The following is an 8,278-nucleotide window of genomic DNA, read 5'->3' on the forward strand; positions in this document are numbered from 1 at the left end:
CTAATTTTGTTGTTACAGCCTGCATTCATTAAATATATGTTTTTATCTCACCCATCTACACACACAATACTCCATAATGAAAATGAAAACATGATTTTAGAAATGTTTGCAAACATATTGAAAATTAAATATAAATATTTAATTTACAAGTATTCACATCCTTTGCTATGACACTCCAAATTGAGCTCAGGTACATCCAATTTCCTGTGATCATCATTGAGATGTCACTACAACTTGATTGGAGTGCACCTATCAGCCAATTCAATTGTTTGGACATGACTTAGAGAGAGACACGTTCTCGGTTAAACTGTGCAAGGAGGAGTCTAGAAGCTAATGAGACTGATTGTTTGACTACACGTGAGAGTTGTTTGATTTCGTTGAATCTTGTTACACTATTGCAGAAATGCGTCAAGTTAATGGGAAAATGCGGCGAGTAGCGCAGACGAAATGGAGAAAAAGTTTGTGAAGCAACAGGTGTGCTGGCAGTGGTGGAAAAAGTAATACATTGTCATACTTGAGTAAAAGTAAAGACACCTTAATAGAAAATGACTAAAGTAAAAGTGAAATTCAATCAGTAAAATTTTACTTGAGTAAAAGTCTGAAAGTATTTGGTTTGAAATATATTTAAGTATCAAAAGTAAATGTAATTGCTAAAATAATCTTTATCAAAAGTAAAAGTGAATCTTTTCAAACGAGATGGCACAGTTAGTTTTATTGACGGATAGACTGGGGCACACCAACACTCATAATTTACTGTTTTGCTCAGTAATATGTTGTCGCAGCTCAGTTGAGTATTGAATACTGTGGCTTTAAGAATGTATCAGGCACGGTGAGTGAACGGAGGCGTGAGTTTTGTACGAAGTGAAGACGACGTTCGTTAGTGATGGGCATTCCGGGTCTTTTCAGTGAGCCGGCTCGTTCGGCTCAGCTCACCAAAAAGGACCGGCTCTTCTGGCTCCCAAACGGCTCTTTAAAAAAATATGTTTTGTATTCTTTCAAGTCAAACAGCTAGTTTGACTATGATTGGTGTTAAAACGATTCTTATTCAATTAAACCATACTATACTTTAACCACAATGTATTTAAAAATGCTATTAAACATTTGTATTTAAAGTACAACTTTTTAATGTATATAAACAAAGTGCATATAAATGTAACAATTCAAAACGAATACAATCGGAACAGCATAAGAGAATATTGCACCACATCAAATAAAAATAAATAACAATGTGCAAAACTGCAGCTTCCCACGTAAAACATTAAACTGGTCCCTCTTTTCTCTCTCTTCTTTATTGCTATGTTATAACCAACAGCACACAGCAATGCTGACCATATTTAGCTTTTATCAGAGATTTGCATTCAGAAATGCAAGCTGCCTCCCTTTTGAGGGGCTGATGCGGTTTCTCTCAGGAATTATTTGTCCCGTTTTTGAGAAGACCCTCTCAAAGGTAACAGACGTGGCCACTATGCAGTCTCTCCCTGTCATGACTTTAGTAAGCCGTGGGTAGACAGAGGTCTTGTTCTCCCACCAGCTCAGAAGATCTGCAGATCTTTGGATGAGGGGCTCCTCTAAATAGGATCGGGCCTCCATTATGGCATCTGCTGAGGGATTCCTTCATGCTGCATCCCATTTGCTCTCTCGTCAAACAGCAGACGTTTGTGGCACTACTGCTGGTGCTTCTGCTCCATCTGCTCTTTCTTCTTCCTGTTGCCCTGGTGCCCGAGACATCTGACTGCTGGGGCTGTCCCTCCCTGCTGCTGAGGTTATTATTTGAAGAGCCTCATCAATCGCTCTGGCATCACTGAAGGCTAACTTTAAAGTGCAGCGGTTTCTGATCCCACGTGATTATATTCCATTCTGTGGAACTTTCTGTCTATTGATGAACATAGTGTGTCCATCAACTCTGTCACATGTCCTGTAGTTAAACTTGCTTCTCTCTGGCGGCTGGCTGTGATTCGCTGCAGACCCTTACACAGGAGTATCATTTTTGAGGCTGTCACATAGCTGAAAAGACAGTAACTTATTAGTTCAGGTTCATGTTTTGTCTACTGACACTGCATTCTCATCTACTGCTCATATACATATATAATACTGGATTAAATAATGATGTAGTAATAACTGCTTACTGTACTTCTCTCCACTGATCTCCACAGTAACTTGCTCAAAGGGTTCCAGGACTCCTCCTCCACTACCTCGCATTCCTCTTGGGCCAGAGCATCAACGGGTGCATTGACAATGGCCAAGGTAGAGATGATGGCATCCTTTGACTCAAGAAACCGCTTCATCATATAAAATGTTGAATTCCACCTTGTAGTGCAGCCTCGTTCAGGCCTCTGCTCAGGCATCCCCATCTGGCGTTGTGTAGACTTTAGGTTTTCAGCACCTACTGTGCTCCAGTGGAAGTATTCCACAGCTGATTTCACTTTGTCCACAGTGGGCTTCATCTCCTTCAGAACATCTCTTACAATCAGGTTGATTGTGTGGGCAAGACATGGATGATGGGTCCATTTAAACATGTTCATGGCTTTGGTTATGTTAGCTGCATTGTCGCTAACACAACTGACCACTTTTCCATCTACTTGCCATTCTCTGACCACTCAACAGTTCCTCTGCCAAGTTCTCTGAGGTGTGTCTGTCGCTGAACTCAAAGCAGTCAACTAGACATCGTAAAATCTTCAATGAAGTGACATGTAACTGACATGTAAGAAGTGGTTATTCTTGATGTCCAGCAGTCAGTGGTAAGACAAACTGCAGTAGCTTTTTGGACTCTTTCCCACACTGAAGCCTGTGTGCTCTTGTACAGTTGTGGAATAAGTGATTTTGAAGGTTTTTCCTGCTTGGAATTGTGTACATTGGATTTAGACTATTGCTATCATTTCTAAAAGAAACCGCTGTCCTCCACGATCAAAAATGGCTGGAAATCGGTGGCTATCATTTTAGCCAGTGCAATATCAATTTGGCCTTGTTTTGCTACAGATATAGACTTTGGCATAAACTGGCCTATAGAAGACTACAATGCTGTGGGTCATGGAGCAGGCCCGCTAGTTTCTCGAAGCTCCGCTCCAGCTAGCTTCACAGTTGGGTGCACAGTTCACATATGCCGGTGTAGGTTGTGCGTAGAACTGGCTTTATATGAGATTTTGTTTTGACAAATTCTACTGTGCTCAAACATTGTCTACATTATTAAAATGCATCCAAATGCTACTGTGCTTCCGACTCATTTTCCAGCTGTTTTCACAGCTGTCCTTCCTCTCTCTCATCGGCTGCTAAGTGTGTGACTGTGTGTAGGCTCGGCCCTCCCTCACGGATCTTTGGTTCATTGGTTGACACTGCATGTCTGTTTGAGAGGAACAACAGGTGAGGCTGTTAGTCTGAGCAGACATAAGATGTGTGCACTTGAGCATTTAGGCCTATATTGATTTTTTTTTAAAGTTATTTGAATTAGTTAATTCTATTCATTCAAATATTTTGATTATTCATATCTTAATTTTTTTTCTATTTTTATAAATAGATTTGCCTCTTCTGATATGTGAGCCGGCTCCCAACGTTCACCTACAAGAGCTGACTCGTTTGCGAACAACCCATCACTAGTTCAGATTAATTTCACAACAATCCTCCCTGCATTTGTTACATTTGGCGATGGGGATGGGATAGTTTAGCAAATGTTAATCTGAAGTTCAATTTAATTGCATAACAAGCCTCCGTGCATTTGTGACATTTACAAACAAAGCATTTGTGTTTAGTGAGTCCTCCAGATCAGAGGTAGTAGGGATGACCAGGGATGTTCTCTGTTTAGTGAGTCCTCCAGATCAGAGGTAGTAGGGATGACCAGGGATGTTCTCTGTTTAGTGAGTCCTCCAGATCAGAGGTAGTAGGGATGACCAGGGATGTTCTCTATTTAGTGAGTCCTCCAGATCAGAGGTAGTAGGGATGACCAGGGATGTTCGCTCGATAAGTGTGTGAATTGGACAATTTTCATGTAAAAATGTAACTTTTGGGTGTTAGGGGACAAAGTATGGAGTGAACAGTACATTATTTTCTTTAAGAATGTAGTGAAGTAAAAAATGCGAACAATATGGGTGTCAGTTCTAAGGGTATGGAGCGAGAGGATGAGGGTCAAGGACTGGAATGGTCGGTAGTGGTAAGACAGGAAGAAGAGACGTCATGATACAGAAAGCAGTGGAGTGTCTAGTAAAGAAAGCATAAAGAGGGCCAAGGTAGGAAACAAGAGTAGTGATGGGTTGGAGTGGAAAGTGGTCTTTGATGAGACCACAGGGCCTCGCTTACACCCTATCCGACTAACTAATACCGTAGAGAAAGTAGGTGAAGTGAAATTAGCTCAGTTCATTGGAAATGGTAGATTGTTAATATTGTGTGGTAGGAAGGCTCAGCAAGGGAAGATTTTGAAAATGGAAAAACTTAAATGGGATGAAGATGAAAAGCCACGTACCTGGTGCTTATGCTACATTGAGGGGAGTCGTCACTGGGGTCCCAATATCTATGTAAACAGACGATAAAGAAAATATGGAAGGAGGCAGAGTGATTGAGGCCAAAAAGACAGAACAGAGCAGCATGTTTTGCTCTTAGTTGCTGTCAGAGGGCTGATATAAATACTATGCATGCCAGTCTCTCTTGGCTAAGAGTTGAAGAGAGACTGACTGCATTAATTTTTTTTTTTTTATAAAGAAACAATGTGTTGAACATCCAAAATTGTTTGCAAAGTCAACTTACACACAGCTCTGACACACGTATCCCACCAGGGGTCTCTTCACAGTCCCCAAATCCAGAACAAATTCAAGAAAGCATACAGTATTATATGGAACCCTTATTGCATGGAACGTCCGTCTCATATTGCTAAAATAAAACAGCAAAACTGGTTTTTTTAAACCCCAGAAAGCAACTCGTCGCCGCACAACGCCTCTTCCCTATTTGACCTAGATAGTTTGTGTGTATGCATTAATATGTAGGCTGTGTGTGCCTTTACATTTTTTAAATGTAGTTCTGTCCTTGACCTGTTCTTGTCTATTGATGTTCTATATTATGTATTATTTTTCATTTTTGTGTGGATTCCAGGAAGAGTAGCGGCTGCTTTTGCAACAGCTAGTGGGGATCCTAATTAAAAGTTCAATATTGGTTTCATTAGACCAGAGAATCTTGTTTCTCATGGTCAGAGTCCTTTAGGTGCCTTTTGGCAAACTTCAAGTGGGCTGTCATGTGCCTTTAACTGAGGAGTGTCTTCTGTCTGGCCACTCTACCATAAAAGGCCTGAGTGACCTCACCTCACTTACTAAAACCCTTCTCCCCTGATTGTTCAGTTTGGCCAGGCGGACAGCTCTAGTAAGAGTCTTGGAGGTTCCAAACTTCTTCCATTTAAGAATGATTGAGGTCACTATGTTCTTGGGACCTTCAATGCTGCAGAAAATGTTGCTACCCTTCCCCAGATCTGTGCCTCGACACAATCCTGTCTTGGAACTCTACGACCAATTCCGTCGACCTCACAGCTTGGTTTTTGCTCTGACATGCACTGTCAACTATGGGACCTTATATAGACAGGTGTGTGCCTTTCCAAATCATGTCCAATCAATGTAATTTACCACAGGTGGACTCCAATCAAGTTGTAGAAACATCTGAAGGATGAACAATGGAAACAGAATGCACCAGAGCTCAATTTCAAGTCTCATAGCAAAAGGTTACACACACACACACACACACACACACACACACACACACACACACTTTATAAATACATTTGCAAAAATGTTTTTTTAAACTGTGTAGACAGAAATATATATTTTTTTAGATTAATGCTGTAACTTAACAAAAATGTGGAAAAGTCAAGGGGTCTGAATACAGTCTGAAGGCACTGTAGATCTGTGGAAGTGTATGAACCCGTGTTGAACGTCTCCAAGAGCACCTTGTTCTCAATCATTGGGGAATGGAAAAATATGGAACTACCCCGACTGTCTAAAGCTGGCCATCCCAAAAAATGAGCAACCGGGCACGAAGGACCTTGGTCAGGAAGATGACCAGGAACCCAATGACCACTGACATAACTAGAGGTCCTTGGCTGAGATGGGGGAACCTGCCAGAAGGACAACATTGTTTACAGCACTTCACCAGTCTGAGCTTCATGGGAGAGTGGCCAGATGGAAGAAACGCCTGAGAAAAAAGGCACGTGACCGCACACATGGAGCTTGCAAAAAGGCACGTGGAAGACTCTTGAGATCATAAGGCAAAAGATTGTGGCATACAGCAAAAGCAATGTTGGAATAGCATCAGAACAAGAATGTGGAAGTCCTGGAGTGGCACAGACTTGAATCCCATGGAAAATCTATGGAAAGAGCAGTGGTGAACAGCAAAGCTTGATATTTCAATTTTTTGGGTACTTTGAACCTTTCCCCTACAATTGCATGATATCCAATTGGTAGTTACATTACATTTACATTTAAGTCATTAAGCAGACGCTCTTATCCAGAGCGACTTAGTTAGTCTTGTCCCATCGCTGCAACTCCCCTACGGACTCAGGAAAGGCGAAGGTGGAGAGCCATGCATACTCTGAAACACTACCAAAGACACGGCGCACTTAACCCGTAAGCCAGCCGCTCCAATGTCAGAGGTAGCACCATCCAGTTAGCGACCGAAGTCAGCTTGCAGGCGCCCAACCCGCCATATGGAGTCGCCGCTAGAGCGCGATGGGACAAGAAAAATCCGGACGGCCAAACCCTCCCCTAACTTGAACGAAGCTGGGAGAATTGTGCGCCGCCTCATGGAAACTTAACAAAAAAATCAAAAGGAAGAAAATCCCCAAATCCAGATATGCAAAGGTGAGACATACCCAAGATGACAAGGCCGTGATCACTGCCAAAGCTGCTTCTACAAATTAATAACTCCGGGGTGTGAATACTTGTGAATTAGATCTGTATTTCATTTAATGAATTAGCAAAAATGTCAAACATTTTCACTTTGAAAGGAAATTAGGAGGATAGAATCAATCTGATTTACCAAAGGAGGGCCTTATATGTTTGCGGGTAGAATAACAGTGGTCTAGGACTTTATCGCCACTAGTGACGAAGGAGACGTGTGAATGGAAGTAGAGGCATCACATCTTAATGATGCTGTCGATTTGAATTCCGCAGAAACCAGAAAAGCAGCCTCCGCGTGCATGGTTTCCTGCTTGTTTATAGTCTTCTACAGTTTGTTCAGTGCCAGCTTGTTTTTCTTGTCCTGAGGAATATACAAAACATTAACACCTGCTCTTTCCATGAGTGACCAGGTGAAAGCTATGATCCCTTATTGATGTAACTGGTTAAATCCACTTCAAAATCAGTGTAGATGAAGGGTAGGTTAAAGAATGATTTTTAAGCCTTGAGACAGACATGGATCGTGTATTTGTGCCATTCAGCTGGTGAATCTGCAAGACAGAATATTTAAGTGCCTTTGAACAGGGTATGGTAGTATGTGCCAGGCACACCGGTTTGTCTCAAGTGACCGCGGAAAACTGGGTTTTCCCACGCGCAACAGTTTCCCATGTGTATCATGAATGGTCCACCACCCAAAGGACATCCAGTTAACTTGACAACTGGGGGAAGCATTGGAGTCAACATGGGCAAGCGTCCCTGTGAAACTCTTGACAGCTTATAGAGTCCATGTCCCAATGAATTTAGACTTTGAGGGCAAAAGTGGGGTGCAACTCAAAACTAGGAAAGTGTTCCTAATGTTTGGTTAACTCGGTGTATACAGCAGTCACGATAACAGCTAAAAGCTCATGAGGTAGAAAAGTCAGAATTTGACCATCAGGTATTCATTCCACTGCACTGTAGACAGCAAACCACTTGCTGTTGATGAAGAGGCATACCCCTCTTCGATTACCCTGAATCCAATGTCCTGTCCGCTCAGTGAATGGCGAATCCATTGAGTTGGATAACCATGCGAGGCATCTGTCTGAAAGCCATGTTTCAGAAAAGCAGAGACTATTGTAGTTACCAGTCCCATTGAAAGCAAATTCGCAATTGGAGGTCATCCATCTTATTATCAAGATTATCTATTGGCCAAAAGATTGGAGGGAAGAGGTGGCCAGTTTTCCCTTAATCTCGCCAGGGCTCCCTCTCCTGCCTCTTTCGCCGGCCATTCCTCGTGTAGCCCGAAAATGAGGTCAGAATTAGAGCCCAGAGCAGATGAGTCTAAGTTGAAGCCAGAATTGAGGTTAGTAACTGACAATGTGATGTTCAAAAGTTATCAATCATAAGTGATAACGGATACATTTAGTACAAAAAAAGAC

The sequence above is a fragment of the Oncorhynchus gorbuscha genome, linkage group LG22 (genome assembly GCF_021184085.1).
Source record: "Oncorhynchus gorbuscha isolate QuinsamMale2020 ecotype Even-year linkage group LG22, OgorEven_v1.0, whole genome shotgun sequence".
NCBI lineage: Eukaryota > Metazoa > Chordata > Actinopteri > Salmoniformes > Salmonidae > Oncorhynchus > Oncorhynchus gorbuscha.